The sequence below is a fragment of the Canis lupus genome, chromosome 9 (assembly GCF_003254725.2).
Source record: "Canis lupus dingo isolate Sandy chromosome 9, ASM325472v2, whole genome shotgun sequence".
Taxonomy (NCBI): Eukaryota; Metazoa; Chordata; class Mammalia; order Carnivora; family Canidae; genus Canis; species Canis lupus.
The window spans coordinates 52,279,086-52,300,477 of record NC_064251.1 but is presented as its reverse complement, the minus strand read 5'-3'; positions in this window follow the sequence as shown (position 1 = coordinate 52,300,477).

Here is a 21,392-nt window from a genome sequence, read left to right as displayed (position 1 = left end):
AAGGGACCCAGGGGAGGTCTGATTTCAGATTCCAGTCCTGGGCCATCTGGGTGATACCGATGCCAGTGACGTCATTATCCGAAGCAAAATGGAGTTGTTCTGATGCCACTGAGAGAGAGGGAGGATGGACTCTACAGGCTGGGTTGGAACCCTGCTGGAACATGGCCCGGGGCTGACCCCCCACAGCTCCCACACACGGCCAGGCCAGGCAGTGAGTCACCATGGGAAGATCCTGATGACAGGGAGCGTGCGTGGAGAGGGGTGCTGCTGGCAGGCACTCTGCACGCTCTGGGGTCTGCTCTGTGCCCCCAAATACACTAACATACGTCCAGGCTGGGACCTGCCCTTGGCAAGGACCCTGCAGGTCTGGGGGGATGCTCTGCGGGGACAGTAACTCATAGGACCCTGGCTGCCCTCTGGCTCTGCTGGCTTTAAGATGACTATCCCGCTGGGAGGGGCTGTGCGGCACCTGTCACTGGGCACACGGGGTCCACTCACCTCCTGCAGGTGAGCTGTCCTGAGCAGGTATGGCTGCCTGGCGCCGGGGCTGCACGGTCTCTGAGTCACTGGATCCCAGGAAGGTGTGGCCTCCACCTGGAGCATGCATTTGCCTGAATTCCAGTGTCTGGGGAGCAGGCACTTACCTGTCCCAGGTGAGGCAGGTGGGGACCGAAGACTGGTTGTCAGAGGTGCAGTGAAGTGTGGCTCATGGTGGAGGCAGGTTGACGGGGCAGACATGCTCTCCTCATGTCCAGGTACCTGAGCTCAGTGGAACTGTGTAGGGGGAAGGGACTGTTCTGAAAACAAGCTGGACGATGACTGGGAAGACCCTAGACTCTGCAGGTTCCGGCACACAGATCCGTTCATCTGCAGGGCCGGTGGGGAGACAGCCCCACGGGCCCCCCAGCCCTCCTCCCACCTGGCCGCTGGGTGCCCTGGATTTTGGGCTGAAGTGCCTGTGTCTCCTGTGCTGAGATGACTGGGAGCCAGCGTCCTGGCCAGTGTCCCTGCTGCTCATCCCAAGCCCTTCCAGAGGCTTCTGGGAACGGAGGGACCGGCCAGGCTGATGACAGGCAGGAAGATCAAGACGCAGCACCAGGCTCCCTGGTGCCGCAGGCCTGGTGGGACATCCCCAAGTCGCTGCCTGGGTGGTGATGGGAGCAGGAGGCTGGTGGCAGTGACAGGGCCAGGCTGGGCTCCCAGTGCTGCATGGGGCCAGGCTGTGGGCTCTGGTGGCCCTGACCTGGGCGCTCCGGCCACCCTGCCCTGCTGCGGAGTCCACATGAAGCCACATGGCTCATCCTGCGCCGAGCCTGGGTCTCCCCTAATCCCAGAGGCTTGTCTCCAGGGGCCCTTGGGTCCCGTGGGACCGCCACAGCCCACCTGCGGCCCTCCTCAGTTGAAAACACTGTCACTCGAATGAGAACAGAGACATGTTGAGTAGCCAGAGGGTCCCAAGCCATGTGACAGCCTCCCTGGCTGTTCTGCAAAGTTGCTTGTTCAGGGAGACAGGGCCCAGAGACGAGGTCTCCTGCCAGTCGCTTCAAGAATGGCCGTCACACAGGGCCTGGGATTCGAGGAATGAGCTGGTGGGTGTCAACGCCTTTCCTCAGGAGCAAACCCAGACAGCAGCTGAGACGTGGAGGGGGCGAAACGGCTTGACAGGGAAAGAAGAATCCACTCCCCTCCACTCTGGCGCTGGAGGCCAATCCAGATGGGCTGCATGGAGGCGGCGACAGAGAGGAGGGCTCTGAACATGCATGTACGTGTTCAAGCAAACAGCCAATAGGCACGTCCTGTGTGCCAGGTAATGTGGTCTCCAGGGCAAGCAAAGGTCCTCCCATCATGGACCTCACCTCTAAAACACAGGTGAGGCACCAGCGAAACCCAGAAACTAATATATGCTAATATGCAGAGTATATTGCTCATGTTGAAATGTAGGTGGGTGTGCTGAGCGTGACAATGGACTCTAATTTTAAAGGGGTTAGGGCAAGCATCACAGACAGGGGCATTTGAGCAGAGACCTGAAGGTGATGGAGAGAACACGTCGATATCTGAGAGGAGAGAATTGTCAGAGGGAACGGCTTGTGTAAAGGTCCTGCGGTGAGAATAAGTCCGCATGTTTATGAGAATGGGCCTCTGGTGGGTGTGAATTAGGCTGTGATGTGATTGGGCCAGAGGTGCCAAGGCTGCCCGTGGCTCCTCAGGGAGACCCGGTGGAGTCACCACCCTGAGAGGAGGGCCTGGCAGCTCTGCCTGCCATGGTGACACCAGGGGCAGGTCCCTCCACGCTGGACCCAGCCGCCTGTGCGACCTGCAGAAATCTGCAGGATGTGTGCCACGGCGCTCCCAGGTCAGGCGGGCACAGTACCCTGGTGTCCATGCGGGTGCCTGGCCTGCTATCTCTCTGATGTCTGGGGTGGGGGCACCCAGCTGCACCCACACCCGCAGCACCTGCAGCTGAGGAAGTGTCCCTGCCGGTGTGGCTGTGCCTCCCAGGAGACCTGAACCCCAACCCCCAGGAGGCCCCTCCCCAATTCCTGACCCACAGGAACCAAAATAGTGTTTTCAATGGTCTTCCCCACTAAGATCTGAGGATGATCTGGCCCAATTCTTGCAGGACTAGGTAACTAACACCACCCACCCGACAGAGATGCTGGGAGGACAGACTGGAGGGGGTACGTGGGAGCTCAGCTCCAGCTGGCCCCTGGGCCTCATGGCCGGCGTGGCCAGCGTGGACCGTGTGGTGGGTGTGCCTGGTGTGGCTGGTATAATGGGTGTGGCCAGTGGGGACCGTGTGGCGGGTGCACCTGGCGTGGCTGGTATAGCAGGCGTGGCCGCTGTGGCTCTCCTTACACTTGCTAATGCCTGCTAACCAAGCCCCCAGCACCAGCCTTCTCCTGTCTTCTAGAGTGGCCTGGGAACTTGAGGGGCTTCCAGAGCAGGTGCCGGGGCTCTGTGGGGAGCTGTGTGACCAGGCTGCCACCCATGGCTGGAGCTGGGGAAGTTTGCTGGTGGCTGCTAGCAGAGGTGGCATCCGCTCTCCACGCTCCATCTCCTGCCTTCACGAGGAAGGTCGGGCCTCTCGGGTCCATTCCCTTCAGAGCAGGAGGAGGCAGAAATTGAATTAGTCTGCACATTTAGGCGGCTGATGGTTTTACTCAAAGCCACTTCGCTTGCTCATTTTTAATCTCCTCCTTCCAGTTTTAAACAGCTGGCAGCTAAGTGGAGCTCAAGTGCAGGCTCCGAAGCATCGAAGCATCGCGGCCAGGCCCCTGCCCCGCCTGAGCCCCTCTCCCAAGCTTCCCCTGCAGCTGGCAGGAAGGAGGGCCGCAGCCCTGCAGAGAGTGAGGAATGCTGGGGGCAGAATTGAGCAAGAACTCCCTGGAGGATGGACTGGTCCCAAAGGGAGTGCGGGGGACCCAGCGTGCCTGGGAGACAGCATGTAGGGACGAGGCAGGGTCCTGGGGTGGGTCTCAGGCAGGGTGTCAGGCCTGGACTTGGGCTCTGGTGGCTGCAGGGGCTGTGGGCTGAGCAGGAGGGCAGCTGTGGGAGCCGTGGGCCGAGCAGGAGGGCAGCACCGTGTCCCCCAGGACAGTGCATGGCCCAGACCCCGCCTGGCCTGGCTGTGAGCCCACCAACCCCAGCCCCCCCCCACTCGTCAGACCCCTTAGCTCTCCAGACGTGCTGGCCTGGGTCCCTCCCCAAGCCAGTTCTGGAACGGCTTGGCCCGCATCCACGGCCTCTCCCCAAGGAGCTTGGATCTCAGATGCACAGCTCACAATCAGTCCACGGGTGGCACGTACTTGGAATTAATGCAACTTGTTACCTTTCTAAAGCAGTAGACGGTCCCTAATAAGAGTTGATTCGTTTGGGAAGGCATATTCCTGGATTTAAAAAATGGATCCGTGTCAAGATAACCAGATTAAAGGGCAGGTTGGCGCCCACCTGTAGGCTGGCCGTGGGTTGGGGCGCCCGGCTGGGCAGGGGTCTGGGACGGGCTGGCCTCCTGGGAACGCGTGGGAAGGAGGCTCGTGCTGCACCCCCGCCCAGCCCCTGCCTTTCTCACCATGTTTCCACCTGTTAACAGATGGGACTATTTTTAACCAGCCTGCTGACACCTCTGCGGTTTTGTGTTCTTCACGCTGAGAACTGCATCCGAGGGGCTGTTAGGGTTCTGTAATACCATGGAAATCTGGGCAGCTGGAATGGGCTTCCAAAAGGAACCCCAACGGTGGGCTCTGGGGACCCAGCAGTCGCTGTGCAGCCTTGGGGTCCTGGGGGGAAGGACGAGGACCGATGTCCTGCAGGGTCGCACCTTCCTGGGGGCTCTTTTGGGGTTCCAGGGCTGGCAAGGGGGTGATGGCTTCCCCAGCTCTGGACTCTGGATGGGTAGAGTGGGGGGTGCTGAGTCCCCGAAACTCACCTCTTCACGGACACAGGTGAGGAGTCACCCTGGTCCTGAGGAGGTGCACCTGGGAGTGTCCCTGTGTCCCCTTTCCTTGCCCCGTTCCTGATCAGGGCCCAGACGAGCCCTTGACACCTGCCCCAGACATGCTGGCCATCATGCAGACTGCACTGCAGGGCCACACCCCAGCCAGGGCATACGGACCCCCTGACACCCGGATACTGATGCCCTCATGGGACATGCCCCAGGGGGGCCTGGGCTGCTGCCAAAGGGAGCGAGCAACCTGTCTGAATCTGAGCATCATGAAGGATGTGGACTGGCAGCCTTGGGGGCCGGGAAATGGGGGCCAGGGGCCAGGGGCCAGGTCTGACCTGAGTGCCCTCAAGCTCCTTCCTAGCCCTGGATCCACAAGGACCCAGACTCTCGGAACCCTGAAAAAAATAAGAAAATCTAATACTAGAAGGCTGAACTCAGATCCCCACCCTATGCCAAATAAAAAGTCTCCTGCTTATATATTTCATAAGCATGAGCCCAGGCTTCAGAGTAATATCAGGATTTACGGGCACTAAGTGCTGTGCATTCAGAGGGCCGTCCATAAGTGCTTGTCTCAAGATTTCCGCCATTGACACAACCCGAGTGAGTTTTCTATTTAGATAAATGTGGTCTGTCGCTCCCCAACCAAGCCTGCGTGGGCCTCAGAATGATGTTCACCAGACCTCGACCCTGAATGGGCTGACGCGGCTCTTCACGTCGGATGCCAGCCAGGGAGCCGTTACAAGGAACAACCAGGTGGCCGGAGAAGGGGGGTCAGCGGCCACTTACATCTGACCCCAGCTGGTCCTGTGACCTCAGGGATTCCATCTGAGTCACCAAAGGCACTGAGAACTCCCACTGGCCCGGAGACTCGAGAGCTCCTGGAAGGCCCCGGCCTGGGAGCTGGAGGAGAGGGCAGGTGCAGCCAGGCCCGGTGGCCGGCTGGCTGGCTGGGGATGGCCTTCCTTCCAGGGACACAGCTCCTTGTTTCTAACATGGACATGCCAGGAGGTTTCTCCCAGACTGCAAGGCCCGCGTCCCTCATCCTTGTCCCCACACTCCTGGTCCAGCAAGCAGCGGAGCCCCCTGCACGTGTGGGGCTGGGCCCCATGACTCCGGGCACCCTGTATCCTCCATGGTGTGGGGGCATCTTGCACACAGGGACAGCTCTGTGGCTGGGCCGTTCTCCAGGGCAGCTGTCCTCCATGCTCTAACCCAGCCTGGGGCCTCCCCAGGGGTTGGGCTGGGGTTGAGGGGGACTGGGGGAGAAAGAGGCAGAGAGACTAACCACCTCCACCTCGAAGGACAGCTCGAACCTCATTGGCCAGAAGTGGTCACGTGACCCACCGACCTGGGGTTGGGCTTCCACCTGCCAGGCCCCAGAAGGACATTGGAATGCGACCTGATGACGGGAGGGATTGCTCAGCCCTTTACATCGATCATAAATGAGCAAACAGAGGAAAGCTTGCTGGAGCCCGGGTCCTAGGGGTGGGCAGGGTAGGGCCATGGCCGAGGAAACCAAGTGATTCTTTAGATGATGTTTAACTGTGGGAGGGCGTTGTCCTTCTGACACATACCAGATGCCTTATTACACTTCGGCTGAACCCCTATTCAGGGCGATGTGTAAACAGCATCTCTGTTCCAGGGAGCGGGTGCTGGGCTGTGGGGGTCTGGCCTTGCCTGGTGTCCTGGGGCAGCGTCTTGTGACACGGCAGCTGCCCGGGGTGATGGATTGTCCCCAGGGAGCACGCCGGCCCTGGGCCGGGGGCAGCGGAGGAGGCTCTGATGATGGATGACCCGAGGAGGCTGGTTTAATTTCCCACCATCACCTGCCACTGCCCGGCTGTCCCCAGCGGTGCCTGCGTCACTTCCCATGCTCTGCCCATCCATCAAGTAAACATGAGGTCAAAGTGCTTCTCCTCTCATCGTTGGGGGACACCTCGTGCTGGGGGCAGGGTAAGGGGGGATGGTGGGACTGTGCCTTCTCAGAAGCAGAGCTGGGATCCCAGCAGAACAGAAAGAAAGCTGCCCCTGGGCACCAGCATCTGGTCCAGGCTGGTCAGCACTGCTGGGGAGAGCAGGGGCTTATTGGCCGAGACCCCGAGGTGCCCTCAGTCCTTGCGGGGGACCGCATCCTGGGGGGCTGGTGCAGACCCTCCCCGCTGCTGGAGACACAGCTCAACCAGGACATTGTCCACAACTGCCAGATAATCGCACTATGGGGCCGGACCTGCCCTCCTTTCCCACGTTGCTGTTCTAGAAGGGACATTGTGTTTCCTCCCCACCCACCCCACCCTGCCTGGTAGAGGTGTTGCATTCGTGTGTGTCGTTATGCGTGTGTTGCTCATTTCTCTTTGTTGGCAGAGAGCAGCCAGGGGGAGCAGAAGGACGGCCCATATGTTGGCAACAAGGCTGTCTCGTCACTGTCGGGGACCAGCACCATCCCACCTACCACCACACCCCTCTGTCCTGGGCCCTTCCTCCAAGCCCGACGCCCCCCTGCAGGGTCCCCACCCTTGGTAGGTGCTGGATCTGTCCAGGCAGAGCGGTCCTTGCTTTTCCCCGAGCACCGTGCCACTGGCTCTGGTGCCCACAGATGAGTCATCTCACAGCTGGCCTCAGCCTGCCACACTCCCCTCCCTGAAGTGTCACTGCCAGCCTTTAAAAATAGCTTTATTGTCTCCTTCTGACTATCAAACTAATCCATAGTGATTGCAAAAAAAGAAAAAAAAAGTTCAGAAAATTCGGAAAGCCTGACACCTCCCCCGCCCCCCAACAGCTGCCACCCCAGTCTCTGCAGGAGCACGTGCGCGACCGGACACGTGGAGTGGCTCTGCGCGTGCCTGGTGGTCGCTGCTCTGTGGACACTCATCCACATCCATGGATGTCATGCCACGTGGTCACTTTCATGGCCACACCAAGTCATCGCTAAGAACCAGGCATCTGAATTGGGCTGGGCTGCCCCTGGGTGCAGGTGGGGAAGCCTGCGTGCCTTTTTCCCATTTGGAAACACGGGCCGGCAACAGTCCCAACCACCGAGCCCAGCTCTCCAGCTTCAGGGAGAGGAGCTCCCTCATGCACCGTGTCCTCCGTGCCCTGGCTTCTGCTGGCCCTGCCACCTGGGTTCCTCACATAGTCCCCAAGCTCAGCAGAACCCATCCTGTTAAAAGACCCTGTTTTCCTTTCTGGACAGTACAGCAGCCGTCCTGGGCCCATGTGGCATCAAGGTCACCTCTGCAACAGGAGCTGCTGGGTCCATGCGTTCCTCCTTGTCTGGCCCTGAATGTGTTTGGGGAGCAGATGTGGGAATGTGTGATGTGGTTCGCAGAACACGTCGTCCAGCGGCCAGAGCTCACACACAGTCCACACAGCCCCGGGTACAGTGGCCAGCCCGAGGCCCAGGGCCACCTGAAGCCCCCACCTGGGCCATGGGGTGCCTGGTGGGCTGTGAGCCAGACCCAGGCCTGCACTGCCACCACCGTCCCCGAGGATTCCTGGAAAGTGCTCCGACTAGCCTTTTTCTGGGCAGTGAATGAAGCCCCCGGGGAGGGCACGCAGCCTCCAGCCTGCAGCCTCTTGCTCCCTCTCTCCAGGGCGAGAGGATGGCTGGCTCTGGGCCGAGCATGAAGAACATGGTTGTCCACACGCGTCCTGGCTGCTCTCAAGGGACGGCACTTTTGGTGCCTCACCCACCAGTGAATTAATTATGATGAAAGAAACACTCTGGGCTGCCTTCTTGAGAAACAGCCTCCACCTTGGAGCTTGCAGACTCCCCACTTGTCAGGTTGCTCCTCCCCGATGGGGACTGATGCTGGCACGAGTCACCAGGCTCTACATCTTGCATGGAGCCCGGGGCCTCCTGGTGCTCTGGCCGCTGGACCACACCTGCCACTGGCTTTCAACCCAGCTCTCTGGGCGCTGGTGTGGCCAGCCCCTGCCTGACCCTGGGGCTTCAGGTGTGCAAACGTGGCCTTGCTCATCCTTACTCCCTCCCTGGCCCAACATAGGTCAGATGGAATTTGGGGGTGACCAACTATGGACCGGGCTCATTTGGCTGCCTCGGCCTGGTGTCCCGGGGCATCCGGTCCAGTGGTCCAGTGTGCAGGTGTGGGTCTGCTTCACCCCCGGCAGGCTTGCCCAGCGCAGGAGCAGACCCTTGGCAGGAGTCAGCTCACGGATGAAGTCCCCGTGCTAGATACCTGCACCCCTTTTGCCGGCCACAGAGACTCACTTGGCTATGCCCTGGAGAACGGCTGGAGCTGGACCCATGAGGGGCCTCGGAGTCCTGGGACCCAGGGAGAGCAGCTCAGGGCCAGGTAGGCTGAAACCCGAAGCAGGAGCAGCTCCACCTGGCCCCTTTTGCTGGTCCCTGAGCTGCCCGCTGGGTTCCTGCCCTCACCCGTGGACACCCTTCCTGCTCCGGACTCAGCCTCAGCATCGACCAGACTCTGGCAATGAAGTCACAGCGTGGAAAGGTCCCAGAAACACCCTGGTTTTATTAGCAAGGCCTGTGCTCGTTTCCTTGGCAGGTGCTGCACAAGTGATCAGTGATGCTTCTTGTGCGCTTGCCACGGGCTGAGCACACTCCACACCCCGGGATCTAATCCTGCAGGGTGGCTATAACTAGCCCCCAAGTCCCCCATCTGGGGACGGCAGAGCGGGAATGGTGGCCAGGGCCTGGCACTCTCTGCTTTGCGGGCGGGACAGCCCATGATGACCTTGACCGTGGTCTGTGCCCTTCCCACACACGCTAGTGACCGTGTACTGAGGTGTGGGGAGGTGTGGGGAGCTACGGGGCTTCTGGGGATGGGGGGGTCAGTGGGGCCAGGGGTGGTGGGTTCCAGCCCAGAGCCCCCCTGCTCACCCACCTTGTGCCCACTGTTCCCTCAAAGCTGGGGAGAGGGTCCCGTGGCCCTAAGACCCCTTCAGACAGGGATCCTGGAACCTGGCCGACCCTTCTTCCCGAGCTGGAAAGCTTGCTCCCTGGAGAGAACCTTCCTTCCAGCAGGACTCAGATGGGCCTGACCCAGAAAGTGCAACCTCTGCTTCCTTCTGGAAACTTCTCTCCAAGTACAACGCAAGAATGAAGCTCCCAAGTCACCATCCTCCGGGTGGTGTGGTGGTCATACAGCCTGCTGCTCCCTGGGGTCCAGCCAGCTCCAGAACAATCAGCATTGTGCGGTCCTGGGATGATCAGCTCTGGGGCCTCCGGGGGCCTCAGCCGCAGAGTGACCCTGAGCCTCGGGCAGCTGCTTCTCACCTGCTCCCTCCACCATCAACTCTGTCAGCTGACAAGAGCCAGATGGCCAGGAGCGGGGGCTGTCCAAGGACACGGTCACTGCCCTCTAAGGGAGGAAGATACTGATGGGAGGGACGGAGAACATTTTGCCGTCCTCGTGACCTCAGGGCTCAGCACTCTTGCTGCACCTGCTTGGCCCCTTGCAGGCCTGGCTCAGGATGGCGATGGGGTCGATGCAGGCACCGTGGGGCCTGGGGCACCAACTTCTCCCCTGTTGTGTAGCCGTGTCCACACCATTTGTGACCCGAGAAACTCAAAGTCTCCTGGCACACGGCCCCACGCGTGGAGCTGGCTCTGGACATATGCCCTCTGGTTCGACTCCCATAGCCGCGCCAGGTGTCCTTTCTGGACAAGGGAATGCGCCCAAGGGCCCAGCGGGTCAGCAGCCAGATCCCAGGGCAGAGAGGTGCCAGGAGGGGCTGCAGGGGGTCTGGAAGGACTGGACAGCACCTGGCACCCAGCCAGCCCTGCAGCTGCCCCCAGGACCTGGCCTTCCCCAGGACCCGGCCTTCCCCAGGACCCAGCCTGCTTAGACCCAGCCTGTCCCCCAGGACCCACCCTGCCCCCCAGGACCCAGCCTCCTCTAAGACCCAGGCTACCCCCCAGGACCCAGCCTCCCCTAGGATCCGGCCTCCCCCCAGGACCCGGTCTGCCTCAGGACCCACCCTGCCCTCCAGGACCTGCCCTACTGAGGTCTGGCTCTCTCCAGGTACTCACAGACAGAGGCAGCGCCACAGGACATGTCCTGGCTCGAGTCAGAAAACATCAACGTTCACACTGCGACCCCTCCTTCCAGGTGGGCGTGGGTGAAGGGTGGCATCCTGAGCAAGAGATGTCCAGCCGAGGAATGACTGACCTGAGGCTCTGGGACCCGGTTACACTGTGATTTGCACGATGGCCAGGTGGGCGCAGGGGCCGTGGGCCAACCCTCAGACATGCTCTGTCAGGATCCACCCCTCTGGCTCCTCTGGGCACTGGTCATTCAGCCCTGGTGGCCCAGAGTACACACCAGGACAGCTTGTGCCCCAGCCTGGAGGGAGCAGGGACATCCAGCCAGCCCCGCCCTCTCACAGTGTCCCGAGGACAAAAGCTGTTCTCCCTCAGATGGTCCTGCAAATGGTGTGTGGCGCCTGCCATCCTGCCCTTGTCCTGCCGCAAAGAGGCAGCTTTTGTCCCACAGAGAGACAGAGATAGACAGAGACTGAGAGACCAAGAGACAGAGAGAGGAGGATGGGGTGCAGTGGAAGGACCAGGGCTGCAGAGCTGCAATGTCAGGTGTGATCCTTCACCACTGAGGTCCTTTCTCCTATGACCCCTGTCCTGTGACCCTCTGGGGCGGGTCCCTGCCTTCCCAGAGCTCGCTCCACCACAGAGAAACAGATATTAACCAAGGATCCCACATTCGCTTTTATGTCAATAATCATTTAAAATCATTTATGTAAATGATCATTGAAAACATAACTTCTGCTGCTTGCGTGATTTTACAGCGATGGAGAAAGGGCACTAGTAGTTTGGGCCCTGGGACAGCATGGCCTCCTCTTCCCTCTTCCCATGAGCATGCACGCGTGCACACACACACACACACACACACACGTGCACCATGTTTTCCTGGCCTGAGAGTGGGTCAGGGCCACATGGTAGGCTGCTCGCCTAATGCCGCAGCAGTGTGTCCTCTCAGGAGCAAGGACAGGCTCCTGTGGTCTCCCTGCAGCAGCCAAGGTTAGGAGACGGTGGTTTGCCCCATGCTCGCCATCGCCCAGCCGGGGCATGTCTTCCTGGCAGGTAAACCCCAGTGAGGCTGGCTCTGTCCAGAGCCTCGTCTCGGGAGGCAGATGCTGCCTCTCCCAGAAATTCAGAGAAGAAAAAACACGTCCTTGATGGCTTCCCGCATGGCTCCTGCACCTGGCACCCTCCACTTCTCCTTCTGACGGAAATTCCCACCCAGGATTGGGTCCTTCGTCCCCTGTGTCCTGTGGCTGCGAAGACGGACCCAGGCGCCATCTGTCCCCAAAGCGCAGGTCCACCCCGCAGAGCTTCTCTTCGTCTGCTCCCACTCGGCTCTCTCTAAGATTCACACGTCTGTGCATTTTATGCTCGTCACAAAATCTTGGGAATGTCTGACCCGTGTCCTTCAAATCTTTTTTCCTGTCTCACTCTCTGGCACACGGAGACCCTTGTGTCACTTGGCCTCTTGCTGCGAAGGCTGCGCCCGTGTCCCCAGCCCATCCGTGCCCCCTCAGATGGCGGGCCTGGCGCTGCTCTGCCACCCACTTTGTGCCATGTCCCTCCTGCCATTTCGATCGGGCCGGGGTCACCCCCTGCACCCTGGCGCTCCAGTCCTGGACATGCCACATGGTACTCCCCCTTGGTTCTTACTCGTGTGTGGACGTGTCCTGCCCGCACATGGGTGATGATGTCCCTCTCAGGGAGCACTCGCCCGAGTCCCTAACAGCCGCTGTCGCAGCCACCGGTCCCAACATCTGGGGCTCTTGGGCCCGGTGTCCACTGTTCTTCCCTGTTCATAGGCCACCTCTTCTCCCGCTGTGCGCGTCTGTGTACCTTTGTTGTGTGGACCCGGGACGCTCGGGCACCGGGAATGTGGGCCCTGCTTTTCTTCTTGAGAGCCTGTGGCATTTCGTCCTGACGAGCAGCTCATTTAGTGCCCAGTTGCTTGGCTCTGCCGCTCATCACTGCTGGCGGGGACCCCCGTGTCCTCCAGAGCAGGGGAGCTGCTCACAGCTCCGCATAAGCGAGCCCCGCACACCTCATGGGATGCTGTGAGTATTCAGGAGGCCCCTTGGCAACCCAGGGGCTCCTTCTCTGTGAGTTTCACTTCTCTCCGGCATCCTGCCTGCTGGATTCTGATCCCTGCCCCGCGCCCCCCACCCCCCAGAGATGAGCTAAACCACTGTGGTCCATGCAGGCAGGGCCCCCACACTGTTTGGGGACAGAGTCCCAGGCAGGAACCCCCCAGGGTCTGGGAAGTGCCCTCGGGGCAGAAAGCCAGTGACAGACACACGGTGCACGGTCCTCCCCCCTCAGGGTTCCAGCCCCACTGGGTGTTTGCAGCTGGGGAGCTCGCTGGGCAGAGGTGGACCTTCTCTATGACAAGGGCCTGAAGGAGAGAAAGGAGGCAGTCAGGGGACAGGGCAGGGGAGCTTGAGGGTCAGGGATGGTCCTCTGATGAAGGGCATGTGGGTCACACCTGAAACACGAAGACCCCCAGCCACCGCCCCCACTTCCCACCTCCCGCTCATCTACTCCGGGGTGCCATACACCTGTTCTCGCTTTCTGTGTGTGTGTTTGCATCACGTGAAAGAGGTCGGGAACCCTGCACAAAGGTGCCAGCGAGAAGAAGGAGGCTGCCGTGCAGGAGATCCTGGGAAGTCAGGGGTACACCTAGGGCAAGTGGGAACCACGGAAGGAAGGCAATAGGGCAGGGGAGACTGAGCATCCTCGGTGGGTCCATTTGGGGCAAGGAAGCCAGGCCCTCACTCCCCGCCCGCCCCCAGGAGTTCCAGGCACTCACCAGAGCCTCCTGGCCCAGGGTGGGCTGCTTCCCAGAGAGTATCTTCCAGACAAAAGGAACCCACGACCCTTGGACATGAAAGATTTATGGGCTCTGTCTCAGGGCCCTTCATCATCCATGACCATGGTGCCCAGTCTCCACAGGAGCACACAACCCCTCCCTTTCCCAAGGGACCCCTAAGGCCAAGCTCGACACAGGATGTGGAGTGATGGATGGTTCCAGTGCTGGCGCTCCTCTGCTCTCTAGGCCTCTGGCCAGCGCTTGTCTCCTCTAAGCACCTGAAAGCGAACTGGAGGTGGTCTCTCCAAGGCCAGGCGACACCAGGTTAGGTGACCCCCGTGCTTGTGGCCGGGCTGTGTGGTCTCTGTAGAGCCCTGGGCAAAGGGAAGCCCAGGCGTGGCCACCACAGATGACTCCCACATCACCCACAGTGGGAATGACAACACGGTTCAAGAAACAAAATGTGAAAACGGAGGCGTGATCCCCACCCAGGTGGGACAAGTGCCCAGGTGAGCCCGGACATGCTGGCATGACGCTCCGGGGTGGGGGGTAGGGGTGAGGTGGGGCGGGAATCATCGTCCAGGGAAAGGGCTCGCTCTTCAGATAGATCCCAGCTGAGCAGTGGGCCCCGTGCAACTCTTTCTGGGACAGGGTTGGTTTGCTGATTCTGTGATACGGCTCTATGCCTGGGTCGTACGCGGATGCCAAACAGGGGGCCAGTGGACACCACAGGTGCCCTCCTGGGGGTTAAGAACTCCCAGAGGCGCCGCCCGCTGGGTCACCAAAGGAACCCGGATGGGGAGGAGTGCACCGCTCCAGATGCCCCGGGGAGGCGGGGGCCCGCCCAGGTACTGCACTTGCAAAGCTGTCCAAGAATCTGGCCTGGAGCTGGGGAAACGTTACCCAGCCTGACGCCCAGATGCTGGCTGAGGATTTGTCTGGAGGCCTTGGCTCGAGCTGGGAACCCCGTGTGCATAGTCTGGGACATGCACAGGCTGCTGTGAGAGTGACTCCCCAGACGCCCCAGCCCACGGCCAGTGTCCCAGGGAAGCCCCCATCTCGGGCTCTTCTGATGGGCTCGGCTGCCGCACAAACTCAGCAGGAGCTGCTGGCCTGGACGGGGGACACGTTTCCTGCTGAAGGGAGGGGGCAGGGCTGGTGTGCAGGTTCCTTTGAGGTGGACCTGGCATCTCAAGTGCTCCAGAGACTCTCTCATTCAGTACTGGGGGTTGAATGAGAGGCACGCTGATGTCCTAAGCCCTGGCACCTGCAAATGTGGCCGAGCTGTAGAGTAAGGTCTTTGTGGGAGTGAGACGTAATGAAGACGAGGTCGCACTGGGGTGGGTGGACCCTGGTCCTGTACCGGTGTTTCTGGTGTCCTGTTGGCAGAGTAGAGTCAGACACATGTGGAGGGGAGCCCAGCAGAGGGAGCGGGAAGGCAGAAGGGGATGACGTGTGCAGGTAAGGGAAGGCCAGCCCCGTCAATGACACCATCTGGGACTTTCAGCTGCCAAAGCCACGAGGGCACTATTGTGTCAGGTAAGCCGTCCGGCTGGTTGTACTCAGTCAAGGGGCCAGATGCGCGTCACAGATGCCTCCAGGGATGTCTGAGGATTGAATGACATGGTCCGGGGACCAGCGGACCATGGCCCACAGGCCAACACTGGCCTATGTTTATCCATCGAGTTTTACGGGTGCACAGCCACTCCCACTCGTTCTCCAGCACAGCACGGCTGACCCACGGGGCCTGCAGCGCTCTCTCCCCCCCTCCTCGGAGCACGCAGCCCTGTGCGGGGCCCTGTAGGCGGGAGCTGGTTTGCTCTGGGCCTGCCGTCAGGGCGCAGGGCCTCACCGAGGAGCCAGGTCTCCCTCCGCGAAGAGGTGGCCCCCGGGTTGCGCATGCGGGGATGGCCTCGGGCAGCGGCCCAGCCCCGTCCTCCCTCGGCATCCCCTCTGCCTCTGGCTGACAGCCGGGCCTCCTGGTGCCCATCGCCACTGCGGCTGGAGGACCAGCGTTGGGCAGATGCCCTCACTGCTAATGAGGGTGCATCAACGAGGGCTAACGGGACCCTCCTTTCTAAAGGGAAATCCGAAAGGCAGAGACCCTCCCGAATTCTGAGCGAGGGAGCAGAGAGGGTGGATGACATGGCAGCAAGATGTTCATGGGGCAAGGGCAGCAGGTCACGGTGGGGACAGTCCTCCCATGGCGCGTGGCCCCCGTTGGCTTGCCTCTGTCAGGAGGATGATAAAGCAGTGACGACATCTTCCTGCCGCCCAAGGATGGTGGTCTGCAGAGTTGGCCCTTGAGGGACTGGGGGCTGGCGGGGAGCACACAGCTGGGCCCCTCCCACCTCCTTTCCAAGACCTTCCCTGGAATCCCAGAGGAAACGGCCCAGGGCATCTGAGGATGTGGCAGTGGCGGGTCGTGCTCTCTGGTCCACCCGCCCTCAGTGCCGCCCGAGACTGTGCCCCCTTGTCTGTGGTCCACGCAGCATCTGTGGCCTGCACTGTCCCCCTGGGGAGGCTCCCCCAAGCCACACTGCCTTCTGTTCTCAGGTTACATCAACCAAAAAGACCCACTTGTCCCTGGTGCCCACCGTGTGCCCAGCTGGACACTGGAACCCATGGCCAGAGAGCCCTCAGGGAGATGAGTGTGAGATGGATGATGGGGGCTTCCTGGAGGAGGGGGTTGAGCCTGTCTGCGAAGGATGGGCAGGATTTGAGGGCAAGGTAGACCAGACCAACCAGGGAGATGGTGGGGAGTGGGTGATGGGGAGCTGGGCCTTCACATGGGCAGGTGGGTGTGGGGGAGGTGGAGGACAGGCCTGCACGCCAGGCACTGGGACCGAACTTCTCAGGACTCCCAGAGCTTCAGGGGCTTCTCCATGGGGAGCAGGGAGCCCGGCCACACTGAGGGAGGGGCCGGGAAGGAAGCTGGTGCCTGGTCTTGCTGAGGGGAAACACACCCTGGAGTCCCCCCTCGTGCACAGGCTGTTTGCACAAACCAACGTCGTTCCCTGGGGGAGTTGCCTCGGGTCCCAGAGACTGAGGGCTGCCCGTCTGGAGGGTAGAAGCCCTGCAGCTGGTCGCTTTTTCTCCAATCCCTTTCCTTCCCAGGGCCCCAGGGTCTGTGCCCCCTGTAGCCTTCATGCCTGGGGCACACCTGCCCCAGACACTCACACCCCCTGGGGATGGCCCCAGTCCTGCCCACCTGGGAGGCCAGCGGCGGAGGTGCCTGCCCCAGTTACCCTCTCTGCGGGGATGGGGCCCGTTGGGCTCTGCTGCTTGGTGCCTGGCACACAGGTGACATCTCTTAATGGGCCCTGATGGGGGTGCTAGTGTGTTCTTGAGGCCAGAAGTGCAGGGAAGGGGGCTTCCTGGGGCTGTGCCTCCCAGCCCATCCCTGGGGGAGGTGGGATTTTCCACCAGGAGAACTGAGGGGCAGGAGGGGCACCAGCTTATTTGACCCAGGTCTTCCCCCAACCCCTGCAGAGGAAGTTTTCCCAACAGGAATATGCCCCGTGTTTACCGAAATGAAGTCCATGCGGGACTGTTGGAGTTTTGCTAAAAATAATAAAATCCCTTAAACATCTTGTTTTCCGGTGGCTGCTCTCCTGGCAGCTCTGAATTGCACTTGGACATGCGCGTCGGGCCCTTCTTGGGGCCGAGAAAGTCAGCAGCTGATGGATTGAAATGAAAAAACTGCACAAGACTAGGGTCCCTGATTGAGAAATCCTCCTGATAAGCATTTCAATGCTTCCCCAGATTGATTTCAGATACCAAGATCCCTGATCAAGTGGAAATTTAAGTCTCACTCCTAAAATTCCTTCTCTATCATCGACTCAACAGATGGTGTTTCTTCAGGCTACCTTTAATAGGCCTAGAAATTAAATTAGTGAAAAATGGAGAGCTCCCATAATATTAAAAGTCATCTGTGGCTTCAGGACCTGGGTGAATTTCCACCCACAGCAGCAATCCTACGTGAAAAGAGGTTGGAAATGACTTTTCGCTATAAAATGAAATTGCTTCTCTGTCACCCACTTGGCTCTTTGGGCTGAACCCAGGGGCTGGGGCTGTGGCCGGCAGGTCCTCCCCACACCCAAACGGAGGAGCTGCTGTGTCAGCGAGGGTGACCTGGGGTGCATGAGTCACTCACGCCCGTCCACAGGCAGAGGAGGGCGTCTCCACGTGTCCTGCAGCCACACTGTGCATCAGGCACATGTACAGTTTGCTTGTACGGGTCAGCACAAAAATCCCTGGCATGTGAGATGAGCAAACAGGGCTCAGGTTCTGCCCCCACGTCACAAGCTGGGGCGGGGGGGGGGGGACACACCCAGACCCAGGGTTGTGTCTGTTGGGACCCTCGCCCCCGAGGCGATGAGGCTGAGGGGTCGGTTACCACACATCCAGGGCCACACGTGGGAGCCAGGGATCCCCAGGCCTTGCTTCCTGATACTGCACTGGACGTGGACACCTCAGGTGGCTTCCTGACCGTCCAGTCTCCGCTGTCCTGTCACTCGGTTCTGCTGAGCCATCTGCTGCTTGGAAACCCTTCCCGTGAAACACACCCCACTGACCTTCTCGGTGAGCACCGTCACCGGGACCCACGCAGATTCCATAAGGACCAACCCTTACCCCAAAACCCTGTGCAGTGAAGTCTCACAAGTGTCTCAAGCCGTTTTCACTGTGAAGGGTTAGGATGTGCCCTTGACGCAGCTGGGATGGGGATCTGCGCCCCCAGTACCGCACGGGCTCTGCCAGGGAGAATGAAGGACGTGTCCTGTTTCACTCTCACGTGGACTGGTGTTTACCCCGTGGTGCTCACGCGCTGGCATGGCCCTTCCCGTGGGCTCCTGCGAACGGTCTTCCAGCTAATTCTGCTTCAGAACAGGGCCAGGTGGGACGCCCGGGTGGCTCAGCAGTTGAGCGTCTGCCTTTGGCTCAGGTTGTGATCCTGGACACCCGGGATCGAGTCCCACATCAGGCTCCCTGCGTGGAGCCTGCTTTTCCCTCTGCCTGTGTCTCTGCCTCTCTCTGTGTCTCTCATGAATAAATAAATAAAATCTTAAAAAAAAAAAAAAGAAAAAGAAAAAATGGGACCAGGAGACCTACCCCGGATACCTCCCCGGGGTGCGCTTGCCGCAGGATAAACCCAGGTCTACAGTCACACATGCAGGGAAACGGGGCAACATGAGGTTTTCAGCACATGCAGGACCCCTGCCACGGTGACTCTGGGAAGAGACGAGCCCCAGTCCCCTCCCGGGCCTTCGCCCCTTCGGCCCCAGGGCAGGGAGGCCAGAGCTCAGCTCCCCACTCGCCTCCTCGGACTGCGCTTGGGAGCGGAGAAGCCGTGGTCCGGCAGGGGTGGCGGCCCGGCCCGAGGCCCTGGCATGGTCCCAGCCCCGGATGGTCCCTCCCGCGAGGGGGGTCGCGTGCGGGGGAGCTGGCCGCCCAGCCGGGCCAGAGCGTGGGGGCCCCTGCTGGTGAGCCGGGCCTGCGACAGCTGCTGTCGGGGTCCCCAGTGGCAGGAGTGGGGAAGCCACGTCATGGTGACACGGTGACACAGTGACACGGCACTCACACCGTGCGAGAGAAGAGGCCGGGGCCCCGGGGCGGGCGGCACATTCCTTGAACACCCTCCAAGCCGCCGAATCCCACCCGTTCCCCCGCAGGGCTCCTTCCACAGAGCGGCGGGTGCCCCTCACCCCTCCCCGAGGCTCCCTGCTGGAGGGCGGCTCCGCGCCCAGGACATTTTCACGCATGTCCGAGGGGCCGCGAGGACAGGTGCACTGATCACCGGAGCGTGCGGCCGGGCGCGCCCCCACCCCATTCCCCCGGCGCGTGGGCGCACCCCACAGACGCTCCAGCCGGCCTGCGTCCACCGGGCGGTCCGGGACTCCGCTCCCGGCTGGCCTCCTGCCCGTGTCCCCCGCGGAAGGGCCGCCTGGGCTGTGACGGCCTGCGAGCTGCTCTCAGCGCCTCCCCCCACCCCGAGCACGGGAGGGAGTGGAGGGTGCTGAGTAGGAACCTGCACCCAGCGTCCTGGGGGTGTGAGCCCTGGCATGCCGCGGGGCTCCTCACCACCCAGCGCCCCCCGTCCCTCGGCTGCATAAAGGGAGACAAAGTAGCTCCCGGGGCACAGGACAATTGTGCAGATGGATGGCTTGTGTACTGGGTGGGGTTGAGCCCAGCAGAGGAGCTCTGGTTTCTCCGGCCTTCCCAGTGGTCCTCATGGTCACAACAAGTTTGCCAAGAACCACCCCTTGTCTCATGTCCCCTCTCTCTCATCTAGGAAGGGCGAGAACACATAATCCTACAATGGTCGAACATCCCGGGCTGTATCGGGGGGATACAGGATACTGTCTGCTAGAGCCATTGGACCACCCCAGTGACCCCAGGCCCAGGAGTGGGGTTGGCTCGCTGTCTGGCAGGGGGTGAGGGGACTAGGAGCAGCTACAGCCTTACTTGGTAACCCACGCTCCTCCCCAGTCCTGCCGTCATTCTTTGGTGACACCACCTCTGGCCGATGATCCAGCCTCCGTTTCTGAGCCACCTTCACCATCCTGGTTCTGTTCCACCCTTACCTCTCCCCGCCAGGGGCCAGGAGCCTCCCATCTTCAGGCAACAGGCTACAGGTGATTTCTCTCCTTCTCGGCATAGCCATTTCTTCCAAAGCTGCGGAAATATCCTGGGTCCTTTGCTGCCCACAGCAGAGACCCCCACGCTGCCACTTGCGGTCACCTTTGCCCCCAGACACACGTTTGCACAGTAACTGCTGCATGTGGAGCTGTCAGTACTTGCTGAGAGTGAGTCCCCGTGCTGGTGATCTCGCCGGCCCTGGCGTGCGCGGTTAACATGGCTTGTTACCCCGATGAAATGCGGGGACCATGGAGCCCCCAGGTTCCCTCTCCCCGGGTCTGGGCTTCACTGCCGTGATCTCCAGCTCCGGGGCTCCACACCTTCCCTGGCTCTGTTCTATCCTTGCAGGAGAGAAAGGGATGGAAACCAGTCCCACCACCGTCCTGGGCTGACCTGGGACCCACACTCTGGAGCCAGCACAACAGCTCGCTTGGCCCGGCTGGGGCAGGAGATATCAGATGGGTGGGCACTGGGGTGTGACGGGCAGCCGTCCACTGTGGGGGACTCAGTGGGGACTGTCCACTGTGCCAGACACCCCCCTGGGGCCTCCATCTACCGATGGAGATGCTCGGCCACGGGTCTGCATCTTCCGCCCCCAGGGCCTGGTTCCTGTGCAGCGGCGGCTGGAGACTGGTGGAGGCCCTGGCCGGCACCCCAGCCACACAATGTGGGCTCCTGGGAGATGATGTCACATGATGGTCAGCCACTGTTGGCCGTGACAGCCTGCCTGCCCAGCGCCTCCATCAGAAACGATCCCATGGTCACGCCCAGGGGCCCTGATGTGTCCTATGTGATGCTTGCAGGGCAGATTTCTCCGGGTTGACTCCTCTCCCGCTGGCTGCACTTTCCCCCTGGCCGCACCCACCTGCAGCCCCACCCTCCCACAGGCGGATTGCTAGCCCCAGGTCCTGGCATGGAGGGGATGAAGGACAGAGTGAGGTGAGCACACGCAGAGCCACAGACTCATCCATCCACCAGACACACCTGCCAGAAAGTGTGAGCATTTCCAAAGAAGGCAGTTTTGCTAAAAATACCCCCTCCCTCCCTCAGGCCTCTACCTGAATTCCCTCCTGTGCTATTTCTAAGGCATTTGGGCTTGGAGCCTTTATTTGGATGCTGTGTGTCAGGGGCTCCAGAGGCCCCAGGCTGCATGGGGCACTCACTGTGCCTCCTGTCCCGGCTGGGACACCTGCTCTGCTGTCCCCATCCGTCCCCAGCCTGGGCAGATTCAGGAGCCAAGAGGCAGAGAGGATTCTGAGTCCTGGACGGGCGTCCCAGGGAAGTGGCAGGTGCCTGGCCTCATGCCTGCCACCAGGAAGGATGTGTTGTGACAATCCCCACACCCCCTCACCCCCTCACCCCCTCACAGCCTCAGGGAAGTGCTGATTAGCATGTTAGAGAGGTTTGGGCTCCCGGGAGCTACTAATCCTGAATTATATGCCCCTCCCCCCAACCTTGCAGCAGGTAGAGATCTGTCCCAGCCC